At 42.3% G+C, this 16,455-nt stretch overlaps 1 protein-coding gene across 6 annotated transcripts in view; it reads left to right on the plus strand.

Annotated features, from left to right (window-relative positions):
* Positions 1–16,455, plus strand: part of RBM47 (RNA binding motif protein 47) — a 79,423-nt gene that overhangs the window by 37,261 nt on the left and 25,707 nt on the right. Inside the window, exon 1 of one of the 6 annotated variants that reach the window (XM_082050959.1) lies at positions 10,729–10,844. The exons of the other annotated variants lie outside the window; for them this stretch is intronic. The gene's annotated coding sequence lies outside the window, so the exon portion shown is untranslated. Of the gene's footprint in view, positions 1–10,728; positions 10,845–16,455 lie in introns of those variants that run through there. 6 annotated transcript variants of the gene reach the window in all.

Genomic DNA, 16,455 nt, shown 5'->3' on the forward strand with positions numbered 1-16,455 from the left:
AAAATTTTGGTAAAGGCTGCACTGTAGTTTCAGTCTGATGGTGAATTTGTAGACATAAAGCATGATGATGCTTAAAGCATGTGATTTTCTTGTGTGTGGTAGCTGATGTGTGATTCTTGCCCTCTCCTCCCAGGAATGGTGGTTCCCTTATTGACACTGAATTGGACTGATGTAGAAGTTTCCTTAGCAGTAACTAAAGAAAGAGTTCAAATCTCATCTCAGAGTTCACAGAGACTGAGTTTTAAAAAAATAAATATCTAAAACAAAGGACAGTGATGACAATGTTATCTTATCTATTTTCATACAAAGCTAGGGTTCTAACTGGTGACTATAAGGAAGATTATGTGGCTTAAATGGAGGGAATAGGCCTATTGGCAAAATTTGTTCAGTCTTCAAGTCCTGTTAGCACTGCAGAGGACTTCTTTCAGAGCAACTTCAACTACTTTCTATCTCTGAATTAAGGAAAAATGTTATCAGATAGACAGGTTTCATGACAAGGTGGTCATAACTATCTGTAAATGATGAGCAACTTGAATTGTTTCAGTAAATAATCACATATTATTATGAGCTAAAATGAAGGGAGGAGATTTTATTTCATGTGCTGTGTTTTCAGCAGAGCTGTTTACCAGGTTTCAGTTGGTTAAACCTGTGTACATACTCTGAAAGGAGCGTGACTGCACAGAGGTCACAAGGACAGCCTGGTCTGCAAAATCTTTTTAGGGATATACCAGGTAGAAAAGATCAAGAATAATGCTTAGCCTGGGCTGGTTACAGAGTCACTAGTTAAAAAGAAGTTTATTGTCACCCTTAAAGGCAGTTTCTGTGACACAGGCGTTACTGTCAGACCTATGCAAAATAAAACATCGTAGATGCAACAGAGATCTCACAGTGACCCTTTTCTGAATTTCCCTTCATGGGAAAGAATAAAGATTTATATTTGAACCAGAAATGCCTATAGTAAAGGGATATACTAAAATGCAAATAATCTCTTTGGATACTTTGGAAAGGAGTGACACTTGGTCCATGCAGATGCTGATTATTCAGATGGAGATAAAAAGGAGACTCTGCCAAATGAAAAACCCCATGCAACCAGAATTACAAAAGATTAGCAGAGACATGGCAGAACTGGCTGTCACCAGGCAGGTGCCACAAGGAGTGTCCAGGCAGTGCCTCTGCCACCTCCTGCACCCGAGTGCTTGTTCCAGCAACTTTCACTTGTTTATTGTACTTACTTGGGTAGCAGCCATCACATCACGAGTGAGATGTTGCAATCAGCTTCCTTGATTCCCCATTACAAAATTGTTGACAACAAATCAACTGGATCAGATGGGCTACTCGGGGTTTGCTGTGCTGGACCTCTTTGTTTAAGAACGTGCCTCGAGTGGAGATCTTCATAGTCATTATTTTTTTCCCCTGACATAGCAGCCACATGGCACCTAGGTACGGCCATTGCGGATGCTTCAGGCTTGAGACAGAAGAGCAGGTGGCTCTGCAGTTTCCGGCAGGATTCTCGTTCCTTCTATGAAGATGCAACTCCTTGCTTTTCTCTCTGAACATTGGAACTATAGCTGTCCGCTTGTACAACACTCGCATGACCAGAATAGCTCTTTCACATTACTTTGGGAGCAATTTAAACCAGCAGCATTTCATTAGTTTATTTCCTTAAGGCAGAAATTTGAATTTTACTGGGGGATCTTTGCCTTTTATAGGAGGAAAAGCTTTCTGAGGGAATGCTGTTTACCTTTTCAGAGCGAGCTGCAGAAGTATATTTTTGTGACAATAAGCTGTTTTTCCTCTTTCTGTTGCGGTGAATGAAAATGAAATGATCAGGTAAAATGCAAACCTTAAAGGATGATGATTGGAGACAAGCAAACTTACCCTTGCATATTTCCAGCTGAGCATAAGTACTGAAACCTCAGCTTTTCAATTTTGCTAAAATAATGCAAAGTGTTAACCCATGAATTGCAGCTGAACACAAAATATAATTTCTGCAAAATGAAGTAACTTCAATTATTTTAATTACAAAAATTATTTTGTGCTGGATGCATGTATATGCAGTTCCCAATCACGTCGATGAGAAATTAACGCTTAGATCTTGATTTAGCTTTTTCTTCTTCGCAGCATGTACTTTCAATTAAAATATTTCTTAATGCAATTTGTTGCTTTCAGTAATAACTTTCAGAACATTATTTCTCATCAGAAGTCAAATGTTGCACAGATCAGAGTGGTGGGTCACAATGTTTCCCTTTATTTACAATATTTAACAACAGTTGTCAATATTAAACAGTATTTGCTTACACACTAGAAGGCAAAAGTAGAGATAATAACCAATAATTTTAGCAGAAGTTATTTTTAAAATGGCTGACTAAATGAAGGCTTACTTCTCATATACAGTGTCCTGACTAATGTAGATTTACCAGTCTTCTTACCTGCATCTCCCAGTCTAGGAGAGGGAAAACCAAAAGACATTGAGAAAAAGCTGCAGTGCTGTTTAACCTTTGTATTTGGAAGGAATTAAGTTTGAGAGGTCATCAGATTGCCTCTCTTGTGTCTAATAAGTGTTCAGCTTAAAAACGAAAGCGCGTTGTTCAAACCAAAACCTATTGGTTGTTGAGTGAAGCAACTAGTGTTTCGTAGACATGCAACCTGTACTGGCTTTTCATCTTTTCTGAAGAGCTGCAGAGAACAGGCATTATTCCAGTCCTTCCTCCCTCCTGCAAAGAAATTATCAGGCAAATGCTGTGGCACTATAGCAGTGATATATTTTTTTTGTGGTCTCCAGAAAAAAATGCACATCTTGCTTGGATCTTCTTTTCTCTGGGCAGTTTTTGTAATTGCAATGGAAAGCAGCCCAAACAGCAGCCCTTAGACGGACAGTCAGCTGGGATCATACTAAGCTTTATTGAACTGAATCCTTCTACCTGAAAAGCTTGGTATGCTTTGAAAGAAAAATTGCTGTTTAAACATTCTGCAATGCACAGAAGCAGCTTTGTCTAACCTGGTTTATGCTACTTTTGTTAATGCTTCTTCAAGCAATACTCAGTGCAGACACTCTATCATGAAGCTCTTCCACTTGAACAGCTCTCAGAGATGCCCAAACCACACCTGTAGTTAACTTTGTGTGGGCAGACAACTTTATAAATAAAAATTAAACAAAGAACTTAACAACAGAAAATTAAAGGCAGCTACAGGTTGAATTTAATAGGATTACTCAGTCTGTTGGTGTCAGTTGCTGGGATTGACAGCTAAAGTCTTGATTCTGCAACCCCTTTTCTACCTGGTATCGTGTTTATTCCTGCTAACATTATCCTCAGGAACTACGTTGCCATTATGTACTGTATACCAAAGGGGCTTCATCAGGCAATGATTATGAGTAAATGCTATACCTGATAGGGCTATGCCTGCCTGGGCCGTTTAATAGACATAATGGCAAGGATGGCTCTGAAGGGAGTTCCAGGGGAAAAAACTCATGATACAGTCCTAAAAATTTATAGGATGTGCCTATAGACCTCTCTTAAGTCTCTTCAGTCACCACATCTGCATGAACATGTACGAAGGGTGCCTGGGATTACTGCACGGAAAGCTTGTTTGACTTGGTAGTGGGTACCATTGGAATGATAGTGACAATTAGGTAGAGTGGAAGTTACCGGAGGTATTACCGCTACTTCATTTTTACTTAAAACTTATTGCCAATCAGTCTTAAAGCACAAAACTTAGCTCTGCATCAGCAGTCAGGTGAGAATCCCTTAGCAACAGGGACACTGTTTGAAACTGTGCAATACTGTAAGTAGCAAAACAGGGTCATCTGGGTAGAAATCCTGGACAACAGTGTTGAGGAGCAATAAAAAGGGCCTAAACAGCACCATATTCTTGATTTATCCCTTTTCTTCATCTTTCCACTTCTGGTGTCCTGTGATATCCTCTGCACACCAAAATACCAGCTGTAGAGGCCTTACAGGCAACACACTCCCTCCTTTTCACAATCTGGAGATAAGGGAACAGCCAGTAAATCCGACAGGGTATGGTCCTCTTCTGCAAAGCCCTAGTGGGCTTTCACCCGGGACTAAATTAAATGAAGACCCTCCTGGTCCATTTTGTACTATGCTGTGAGGCTGATAGAATAATTTATTTCTGATCAGCCAGGGTAAAAACCATCATTGTGATTCTGTACTACCACCATAATTACAGACAGCCTACATTGAAACTAGAGACATGCACAGCTGTTTAATATGGTGTTGTTCTACGTGCTATGTTTTTTTGCTCTGGGTAGTAAGCTATTTTCTGCTACAGAATATTTTTATGTCAATGGCTGATGAGTTAATGCTGATGTTGAATACAAATACTATGACTCTCACTAACTGGAGTAATGTACATGTCTGCAAGTGAGCACTTTTCAAAGTGACTGCTTTCTGCATAAACATAAAGGACTTTAGATGAAGAATGTTTCTTTTAGTTAGTTTTTTAAATGGCAAATAGAAAGGCGAGCAGTCTTTTGTAAACAGAAGCAGGATGCATAGAGAGCTTTCCTTTAAACTTCATGATGACACATCTGCCCTACAGAAGAACAGAGGGAAGGCAAGGAAATGAAATCCGGTTAAGGTATTTCAATTTATGTTCATTCAACACTGTAGGCTCAGTTCTGCTCTTCATTTGCATTTAAACAAGGAAGTTTCAATAAAGAAATTGTTGAATTACCTGAAGTGTCTTCAAGGCAATGTGAAAACACAATGAAATCTCTTCTATGCATTAACTGCAGTGGTAGGGAGGTTACCAAGACCTCTGGCTACACTTCGGGAGAGGCAGGTAAGTTCCACCCCAGCCAGCACATGTGTCATTTTGAACACATCTTAATTGTCTTAATGTAGGTGAGATTTAAACTGATCTCACTTGCTTAGATACTTTGCTGCATTGGGAGTGTAACTGGAGTTTTGTTTTATGGAAAACTGAAGAACTAGGCTAAAAAGAATTCAAGAAGGAATTTTCTCAAAAACATGCATAATAATCATTCTTAGCCAAATCTTGGAATTTCTGGTGCACACTAGCAAAACTTTGTGCCCAGAGTCTGTGATTGCCCTGCTTGGCAAGTTATTAATTGGCACTTTAGTTTATCAAGGTACTGAAATTTTAGGCCTGGTGGTATTGGTTTTGACTATACTATAGATGTAAAAAATTAAAAAAAAAAAAAAAAAGGAAAAAATATTGTTTTGAAGAACTCACATTTTGACTTTTTTGGGGGGGAACAGAGTGGTGATACCATGACAGGCTATGGGAGATAGGATCTGTGTCTTCCCTTTTGCTTTTCTGATTGTCCAATCCAGTTCTAGGGAGTTTGCTGTTTTGTTTAAATTCAGGTTTTCCAGAGTTATAGTTGTGTAAATTACTTAAGTTATGGTTTTGCAAGTGAAGTCCAAGTAATTAAAAAAAAAAAAAAAAAAAAAAAGAAAGATATTCTAGCTTAAAGTCTAGTTTCTGTGTCAAGGCAGCAGGCACTTCTGTCTTAAGGGAAGTGAAAACCTGAAAATATCCATGTTTTGCGTCCTTGAGACTGTTAGTATGCAAGATCTGCAAGTTTTTGTAAGGAGGGGCATTTGCAAGGATTTGACAAACAGATTTGCAAGTGAATCAATGAATGCAACCTCCCTGTGCTACTCGTCTTTAATCAGGGTGACCACCTTGACTCTGGAAAACAGTTAATGCTCAGTACTCCAATATCTGCAGGTGGAGTTTTGATATTAGAGGAGATGGTAGTTCCCAACAGAGGAGCCGTGGCACATAGCTCAGCAAATGACATTTGGCCATTCCAGATCTAACTTCAGTTCGATTTTAACCCCCCTCCAAACCCACTACTTTTTTGATTAAGCAACTCTGCAACTTTATAAATGTTAAAAATTTTTAGCTGTCAGGGTAGCTTTTTGACACCTCAGATGAGCATATTACATGGTGGTATTTTTTATGTGCAATAGATTTTCCTGTTTGCTTATAAAAATATTTGGGAGTAGCAGATTTTAGTCATACATCTAATTTATAGTGTGTGTATAAGTCTCCTGTCAGCTCTGTCAGTAAGAGGCAGATAGGGTCAAATATTTGTGGGTTTTTTTTAGAAAATTAATGTGGAGTTTAGTAAAGACACTTGGAGGTGGGTTTAAAAAAAAAAATCACCAGAAAAAGTGTACCTGTCTGGATCACCTGTTCAAGTCAGCCTTCAAACAGGATTTACTTCTGATTCAGGAGCATGCTTTATTTCTCATTTATTCCTCTGGCTGCTCATGTGAAAAAGAACAGACACAAATACCAGGAGAATGTGACCCCTTCCCTAGGCCTAAAAGCAAGAAGAATGCCCAGCAAAGGCCAGGAGAGCTGCAGGCCAGCTCACAGGCCACGCTGTCCAAAGGGCAGGTGCATGGTGGTTCCATGCTCAGGTCCATCACCATACAGGTCTGGTAGACAGACAGTAATTTTGCCTTGATGAGAGGGACACAAGGCAAAAACATGACCAGTGTTGACTGGGTTGGTACTGAAGTGGGGTGTATTCAGCCTTTTGCAGCTCCTCAGATTATTATATGGCAATTAAAATAACTCCCACCATGTAAAAATGCAGGACACTGACTTTATTGTTTTTTGGGATGTTTTGATTTCTTGCTTGGGTCAAAATGTTAAATCATTGCTTGCACTCAAAATCCATGAGCCAGCTACTTGCTGGTTGAATAGACCCGTAAACACAACTGTGCTGACAGTTTCTTTTTAGAAGGTTTTCTTCAAATGTTTGTCTTGACTTTTTAAAATAGTCTGTTTCTCTTGCATAGTGTCTCATCTCCAAAGCATGAACCCCTTGTTGAAATCTGACTGTGAAATATGACCTTCTCGTTCACCTGCTACCAGCAGGACACTTCTGTACAAGCTGGGTATAATAGCACAGTATTTCATTTGTGTTGCTTGGTGATGTGATGTTCTTGGTGGCAGACTCTGCCATGAAGTGGTTCTTTCTCTGCTTGCCTGTCTGTTCCTGGGGGAAGGCTCCATTTTTATTTGTTTCGTTAACCACTTGCACTGCAAATGCCCGTGTGAACAGAGCAGGCATGGCGATGTGTATATTAATGTTTACACCTCCCTCAAAATGCTGCAATGCTAGATGTGAGTTTCTTCATATTTAGAAATGAAATAACCTTTTAGCTGTAGGCCTGCTTCTCAGAGAACTGCTCCACTTCCAAGCAAAATGATTTTTGCCCCAGCTGAACCTACCTGAGTAGGTATTTCTTGTCAGGTTTCAATAGAATCACACAAAGTTTGAAGGTATGACATCAAACATTTGCAACTTGTGCCTCAGATTTCCACATTTATTGGAACTGGATATTATTTTTGGTTAGAGTAACTTTTGTAACCAATAGTTTTCACTTACATTTACTAACTACGCTGTGTTGCTTTGGGGAAAACAAAATGTAGGTAGCAGACAATTTATTAATTTAAATTAATATAAAATTATGGTTTATATCAGAATCTGTGCTGCTCCACTAACCCCTCTGGAGCAGGCTGGCTCATCCACACAACAGGTGTCCTGGGTCTTCTCTAGCACCTATGATGACCCACCTAGTCCTAAGGCATCATTATCATCTCTCACATGCTTTTTGTTAGCTGTGAGCTCCTGAAGTGTAGCAGAGGGGTGTAATGGAACTGAGGCTGTGCATTTGGCTGCAGCATGGAGTCCCACAGGGACCCCTGTGGGTGCAGGTGTCCGCTTGAAAGAGGATCTGCATTAGACCAGGCAACTACACCTGGCATGGGCTAGTCCATTTGTCCATCCCTGGAGCCACATCTGGGCCTTGTCAGGAACAGCTGGTTGTTCTGTCTGAAAGAGGGCCCAAAATCAAGCATTGATGCACTGTGGATGCTCAGGAGATGAGGACAGAGGATGACCTGGAGAACTGACCCGTCGCATGGTGTGGATGTGCAGAGTGCATGGGACTGCCCTGAGCTGTTCCAGGGATCAAAGCAGGCAGAGGTTTCAGCAGCTGAGGCAGTGGAAAGGACACATGTACCTTCCTCTGCTCTCTCACAGGCTGAATGGAGCTGCAGCACAGGCAGCGGTCCAGCCCATCCTCCACTGGGACTCTCCTCCACCTTCCCCTTGTAGGAATAAATGCGATCCTCCTTAAGAAGGGAGTATCTGCAGCTCCTCCACAAGAGACAAGTGCTAAGTAGGAGTTTATGTGCTTATGTTATGGCTTTTTGAGAATTTTTTTAAACAAAACATAGTTTTGGTGGAGAGCACACAATTAGAACCAAAAGTTTTCAGAAGATCTCACTATTTCAGTTAAACTTTCATGTCCAGGATGTGATTTCTGGGCCAAACCGAGAGAAAGAACTGCTCCAAAGCAGCCAGGAGGGCAGAGAACCCACCTGAGATCTGAGACCCCAAGCAGCAACCTGTGCCCTGGCTATATCAGCTGGGGCCCTTGTGTGCCACTCCGCCACCAAACTGCAACTCATTCATTTTCCCCAAACCACATCTCTAGCTGTTGGTTCCTCTTTCCGAGCTAAGAACTGACACTGGGGTTTATAAAACACTGTGCTCCCAGCTTGGCAGGCACTTAGAGAAACTCCTTTGCTCCTATTATAAAATTTCCATGCTTTCACGCTGTTCCTTATTTTCTTTCATAAGCTCAGTCTAAATGTCGTTATATTCTTTCTAGCTGTGCAGTTGAGCAAGACTTAATTTCCCTGTTCTGATGAGAAATAAGAGCATTGTTTGATATTAAACAAAATGTCATTTTGGTGCTTTTTCTGCTTTTGAGAGTAAGGACATCAGAAACAACGCCCTATAACGGGATAACAAATAAAATGGGCTTTCCCTTCGCTGAAATAATATAAATGCACAATAGTATGCAGCCAGGGGTTTCCAAACCACCAGGCGGACAACTAGTGGGATTGTTTCCTTATACATCTTTATTAAAAGACATCATTGACTTTTCAGGTTTCTACCTATCGTAGATGTTTCTTGCTTGTTTTATTAGAAGGTCAGCTCTTTCTGAATACGTCTGCTTTGTTACTATTGCCTTAAAATTAAACACTGTTGTAAAGAGCAACTGAAAGATGGAAAAAGATATAAGGAAAACAATTTCTCCTTCAAACCCTTGTGTTCCTTGTATGCGTTGTCCTCTTTCTAGAGAAGGAGGAAAGGAAAGCAAGCAGCTTTCTCTGGAGACAGCACTTCTATTACCAAACTGAAAATAGGAAAACCAGCATGCAGGATTTTCCACATATATCTCCCCATTCCACAAATGCAAAATGATTCCCCCCCACTCCCTTCTTTGCTGCAGGCCACACTTTCAGATGTTTTCATTACTTCTGTGACATTCCAGTAACTTTACTTTTGTATCAGTAGTGTACTTAACAAAGCCTAAATTTAGTGGTTTTGAAGACAGAAGGACCATTTTTGGGTCTAGGTTAGTTAAAAAATGTTATATGCTTAATAAAAGTGCAGCATAGTCTCAGAAATTTGATTTTCACTCAGAATTAGAATGTAACTGTGCACTTTTTGCATAATTTTGTTGATAACGCTTCTGTGAGTTGGGCAATATAATGATTAAATTTTGTGTCTGAAAGACAGATTTATTTATTTTTTTTTTTTAATATGTTGTCATTTTAAGACAGGGATACTTGAAGTCAGACCTTGCCAGGCCAGTGTCGAGGCACTTTTACAGTCTTCAAAGGCCCTTGAGCATGCTTAGTTCCTACTTACCTCAGTGTGAATTTGACAGACAAGGACTGGAGGATTCAACATCATTATAACCAGTTGATCTCTAAATAGCAGAACTTATTGAGTCTGGTTTTCTATAGTATCACCATAGGAATGCAGAGTAATTCCAGCTCCATCCCATGTCCCCAGCTCCTTCCGCCCTCCCACCCTTTACATTCCTCCCTCGTTGGTCTCTGCACCCCTTCCCGCAGGCTGGGTGGCTGCTGGGGCCATGGGTGCCCTCACAGGCAGGTTGTACAGCCCTGCTGGCCTCTGCTTCGCAGGGTGGGGAAAAGCTCGCCTGTAACTGCCTTTCCCTCAGCGGGATGCAAATTCCACCTCTCTAGGTTAGCCCTGTTTTCCTAAAGCTACCTGAGCTCTGAGACCTCTCTCCATCCCCGTGCTGCTTGGCTGCAGCTGGCCAGCCTGTCCAGCAGTGTGAACCGGGAGAAGGGGGGCTGGCAGACACAGCATGAGCTCGTACGCTTGGGGTGGGGTGTGGGGCTGTTTTTAGGAAACCAGGCTGGGAACACCACACATTCAGCAAAACCAGGAACAGCATGCAAGTGCTAGGATGTGCAAACAGGGAAATTAACTCCCAGACAAAGACAACGAGTCTATTTATTGCCTGTTTGCTCAGTTAGAGCGTCAACTGCTCTTTGTCTTCTGTGCTGAATTGCACCCCCTCCCCTTCCGAATTTTACAGTAGTTTATACCTGTGAGTTTTGAGTGTCACAGCAGCTTCACTTCTGGAGCACCTGTGGTAAGCTGGAGTGGCTTTAGCCATGTAACCATGAGCTACTGCTGGACTTTGTTCGCTTCGACGTGCTGAACTTTGGCCACAGGAGGTAGGAGAGAAGCTGCTTACTCTTGGCGAAATACGATCACAGTGTACCCAGGGAGGAACCTTTTGTAAAGTGACCTTTAGTCAGCTCCGATTGTCGTTAGGGGTTGTAATAATTTAGATTCCCTTGATAGTTTCAGTAAAAGAGCATCTGAAAGCACAAGGTCTGTCCTGCTGGGTACTGGGGACGCAACGGTGACAGTGGCACCAGGCACGGGACGGCTTAGTGGGGCACAAGCCTTCAGGCGGCTGAGGAGCGACGTGTAGGTTAGTAACCGTACCTTGTGGTGGTATTATGGTCCCTTGCGGTGGTATTATGGTCACGGTTATATTTCATATGGTATTTAGCAGGGAGGCAGGCTGTGTGGGAGGGAGCCTGATCAGTGAGGCACCTATTCCAGCCTCCTGGGCAATAGTAGATGCCATAAAACACAGTGTAGGTGTTCACAGAGGAGGTGGTGATGGATAATTCTTGTTTTAGAGAAATCTCTCTTCCTAGTTGCTAAATGCAAGAGACTGTCTTATGCTTTAGATGGGAAGGTTGTTTCTTTTGTGAAGCTGACCATGCCCTGAGTACCACTGAGTGTCTCTGTTAGAAAGGCAGTCATCGTGGAGGCTCCTGTTCTTCCAGGACACAAGTGTCCTCCTGCACCGCGTACCACAACCGTCACACTGTACTTTTCCATTGCTCTTTTAACATTATGTAACCAAAAGTAACTGTTTCATGTGTATAAAATTATCTTTTCAGGAGTAAATGCACAAACTCAAAATATTACATTTTTTTTTTTTTCTCTCTGAAATGACATAGCTCAGTGACTGCATAAGGAAGTTACTTTTCCTTTGTTGGCATCATCAATATACTCAGGAAATAATGTGCCAGGCAATTTTAATACACTTGGGTTTCATTTTTAACAATAAGTGTTCCCAAAAGAATTCAGAGTGTCCGAAGAAAAGCAGTCTAAACCTTCAGTATAACCTTACTCCTCTTCTTTGGTCTTGCGGCAGATCTTCAGAAAAAGATTTTGCTTCATTTTAGAAAGAACAAACATCAAAACAAGGGAAATGCACCACCTGATGACTTTGTTTTTTTCTGGGATGTGCTGTCTTGTACATACCACCAGTTTCATTCTGTGAAAGATATGACAAGTCGAATTAAATCCCTGGTGTCAAACATGATAATGTGGCACCAAGGGTGAATTGGCTTCGTTCAGATAAACTTATACACGAACAAAATTTCAACCATCTCTTCACATACGGTCTTAAATATAAACAGAGCAAATAATCCCTTCTACAGATAGAAAATTCAGTCCTCAGGGTTGATGTGGAAGTCTAAGTATTTGGACAGATGAGGGACAAGTGACAACCTGGTTGTTGCCACATTAATCTGTGTACTAGACAACAATATGTTGCATTTTCATATTCAGAGATTCTGTGCTAAATCGTGTACTGGTGAATCAAATAGGATAAGACTTGAACAGACTGGGCGAACATTATTCATTTTATTTTCTGGAATAATCTCCAGCAACATAGCAGGAAGGGCAATGTTCTCCAACAGAGGTCTCTGCTCACCTCCTCTGGTGCTCTGAAGACAGCACACAACCCTAGAAAGGTGAGGTTTCAAGGATTTTAGTTGCATGGAGACTGTAGCAGCTTTCTCTGGATATTTGGTAACATGCTTACCTTTAAAATGTAACTCATATGTATTCCCACCAATTAGATGTAGTTCGTTTAGGAGTTTGCCATGTGTGGTTTGGAGAAGGGCGATAAGACACTGACCTTCTTAAGTTCCTGAGAAGATTTAACTGTTGTTGGTTTTGTTCTTGGTTTTTGCTGTTGTTTTTGGTTGGTTGGCTGATCTGGTTTGGTTATTTGTCTGTTTGGGTTTTTTTTTGTTTTGGTTGCTTTGTTTTGTTTTAAAAAATGGGATTGTGTCTGCGGGATTACAGTCATTTGTCACCCAGATAATGCATTGACAAGCTGCAATTTCCTGTTTAGTTGCAGATTCCCTCCTTGCAAACAGCAAATGTCCCAGGTGCATGGAGAGTATTACTTACGCCCAACAGTTGAGGATGGTAGTTGCCATTGTTATGTCTCTACAAATGAATAAAACATGCCGGGGTCTCTTCCCTGGACCCAAAGGCAGCAGACTACAGAGTCTTTTATCTGGAGTCTTCTCCTTCTCCCCAAAACAAGGTGGGCTTGCCCACAATGCCTGCCCTGGGCAGTCCCAGGGTCTAAATGCACCTACCCTGCAGAAGAGAAGAAATATGAGAAATAAATAGGGCAGAGCTGAGGGTGCAGATATTGCTCAGAAAAGCTCATTTTGTGTCTCCAACCCCTCCTTCAGCCAAAGGAAGGGATCTTCCTGTCTCAAGACCTTTTTGTACAGCTTCAGAGGCTAAACTCAAGGGTTTGTTTATTACCAGTTTGGAAATGTCCTCTTGAAGATACAAGCCTTCACCTAGAGATAGGAAGTGTGGGGCTTAGGTTCATCCTGAATGAGTTATACGTCCCACTCAGGCTTTGTGTGTGGCTCAAGAGCGGCAGATCCTAGGTCATTGTGGAAACATTTGATTTCCTGAGAAAGGGAAAGAGCAGTTTAACTGATGGATTTAATAATTACAGCCATTCAGATCATTCTTCTCGTTCCTAAACATTTCAGCTATTATGGTCCTTGAAATCACAGACACTTCACCTGTTTTATCTTGTCAAATATCTATAGGGGTAAGTTATGTCAACATTCCTCTGAGGTCTTTCTCTAAGAGACAAGTAGTTTAGAGCAGAAGTGTGGTCCTGTAAAAAAAAAAAAAAAAATCACGTTCCTATGATTAGTGAGAGCTGCCCAATAACACAGCTCTTGAGGAATTCCAAGTTTAATTAGGCTGGCTCTGCCCTGCAGAGTGACCTGGGCCAGCACTGGCAGTCAGGGGGATGATGCCCAGGAGCCCCGCACTGGTGGTGGCCACAGCCCAGGTGCAGCCACGGAGCTGAAAGTGCTGTTTTACTATTTAAGCATGTTTGATTATGGTGGGCGGTTTTACCACAGGGTTGCAAAGTTCATACCAAGAGCCGCTTAGTTTAGGTTTGTGTTTCTGCGTTGTGCAAGTGGCTCGGTATAGGCGCAGCTCTGGACCTTGCCTGTGCTGTACATAACATGTTTGGTGGAATTACAGGCAAACTCATGCTGTTTCCCCTGCTGTGGAAGCACATCTTAGACGGGGAGCAGCGTCCTGTAGGTCGCATAGCTTAAACCAGCACAAAACCAGAGCAAGCTGCAGTGGCTCAGGAGCGGTGTGCCAACAGTTGGGTTCTGGTATAATGCTGGCCACTGGGAAGAAAGCTCAGCCAAAAGGTTTGCAGCCCAAATCCTGCCTGCCTGTGGAGAGAAGCAGACAGGATGCAGATACTGGCAAAGGAGGGGCCGGGTGTAGGGGCAAGGTCTGGTTAGGTGAGAGCATGTGACAGCTCAGGCGAATCTGCGCTGGGCTGCAGGGACAAAGTGCGCCATGCAAGGCAGGGCGATGGGCCAAGAGGTGTGACCCCGCTCCCAACTCACGGCAGCACACGCTGCCAAAGGGTGACTCGGTCACAGCAGCTTTTCACCATGTAAAGTCCTGTCCCAGGTATTCTGGCAGCATGGGACTGGGATAAAGCTTGGTCTGCTTAACACAGACTTCTTTGGCAATGACATCTTTTCTGTGCATGGCAATTCAGACTCTGCTGACACCATCAAAAGCTGCTTTTTCTAGCCCTGATGATAAATTGGTGTTCTGAGACATGAAAGTTGTGAGCGTGTAATAAAATGTAATGGAAGAGACACCAGAATTAATGGATACAGTCAACTCCTCTGCAGCTCATTTAGTCTCCTCTAGTCTAAATTTTTCCTTCATGTTACTGGGAGGTGGAAAAATAAATTTGTGTTTCTGAAGGGAACTGTGTCAGTTTCCTTATCTGATAATCTCTTTTTACAAACAATTTCCAAGTGATGCTCATTGTCTTATTTTCAATAAGATATTAAGAACAAAAATATAAAAGTTCATGCCCCAACCAGAGATGATGCCCGTTGGCTGTAGGAAAAGCTCTTTCACTTAATATTCTTATATTCTACTGTGGGCAGAGCAATTGCCGGAAGAGAGTAAATGAGGGTTATGTGTGCTAACCACACTCATTTTCATACCCTGATTCTGGAAGCCTGCTGTAAATATATAGGTCTGGAGTTCTTTATCCTCCCTCTTGTGAACATGTATCACAAACCCCTGTGATGCTCTCTTTTGCAAAAAGGCCCCAGAGGGGACCAGTGAGAATGTTATTTGCTGGGAACCTTTTAATTATCAAAATTGGCTGGTATATGGTTGGCTTGTGCTGGCTGGTTATCCCTGCCAGCTACAGGAGATGGCCACCAGGTGCCTTTCAGTGACCCGTGGAGCTCACACTACCATGCTGCACCTCCCTCCTTGATTCCTCCAGTACCTTCAGCTTCTCGAAACCTGCAGCACTAAAATTCACAGGCTGCATCCAAACTTATAAAGAGTAACAGTTTACTGTCCTACCCTCTGATCTCTCTGGATGGTTCAGTGAGTTCCTTGGTGTTACAGAACATCTACCCCACTGTGACCTCTCATTGGCTTCTCCGGAGTGGGAGCTGTGCTGTGAAACTACAGTCAGCAGGCTTCAAAAGAAATTTTTCCCATTTTCCCATGAGTTTGCTCATTGCTGGTGATTCAACAAACGCTTTAAGCCAGCAATGCTGACAGAAGGACCAGTCCCACCTTCTTCCCTTCTGCCAGCACAGGTGTTCAGGGAGCGTGTGGGGGGTGCAGCCTCACAAATGCCTGTGGCAGCACAAGCGGAGGCTGCACGGGGTGGCTGTGGATGGAGTGGGACTTCACGCTGGGGACACCAATTTAGCATGTTTGTGAGGCTGTGGTGCGAAACACTGGTCTTGAGCAGCCACATCAGGCTAGTGAGGGCTAAACCTTTTTCCCATAGTGTTTTATTTACCCCGCAACTGAAAAAGCAAGCATCATGTTAATGTCCCTTGTAGATATGTCCATCCAGAACCGACCCTGTATTTATTTTAATGGAAAGCAAACATACCACAGAAACGTAATGATTGTGACAATATAAAAAAACCTTTGGGTTTTGCTGGTTTCCTTCTTTCCTTATGTGCTAATTAAAATCTATTGCACTCCATGGCTTTGTTCATTGTCTGTCTTCTTACATTTTGGAACCTAAAACCTGCTTTCAGGTTTAAATGAAAGCACAAAATGGCACATGGGGAAACTGAGCCTACTCTCCAGGGTGAACCTCTGTGCTGACTTTCACTGCAGAATGACAATTAATGTGTGTACTAAAAATAAAACAAAAAAATTTGTCTAGGACCATCATGGTTTTCAGGGCTTCTCTCACTGCCCATGAACCAGAGAAGCCCAAGATTAAAAAAACAAAAGGGGAAAGCCCAAGGTGTGTTTGACCAACTTTCCCCCTGGTGTGGGACTCTACCTTCAGGGCTGTGACTTTGTCCTCTCCATGCTGGGAAGGGGGATGTGGCTGGGGCTGGCAAGGCAGCAGGGCAGTCCACCTTGTCAAGGGCGTTTACTGGGAATCCTCTGTGATGTGGCATGATAAAGGTCAAAGCACTGGCGTAGCTTACCCATGGAAAGGGCTCTTTTGTAAGAGAACTCGGAAAGCTGTTGTCTCCAAGTGTCTACCTGGGTGCCCAAATACCTCTGAAAATCACTTGAGACTATACAGTAAAGCTGTTTTGAGACATATAATTGTATGTGGTGTTTGTTGTATTCTATCCACCTGAAAAAAAAATGTAGGTGTTGTGGTACTTGTTACAGACTGTATGTTCTCTGAAGGATCTCCCCAGGTT

This window comes from Streptopelia decaocto (assembly GCF_964273445.1).
Source record: "Streptopelia decaocto genome assembly, chromosome: 4".
Lineage (NCBI taxonomy): Eukaryota > Metazoa > Chordata > Aves > Columbiformes > Columbidae > Streptopelia > Streptopelia decaocto.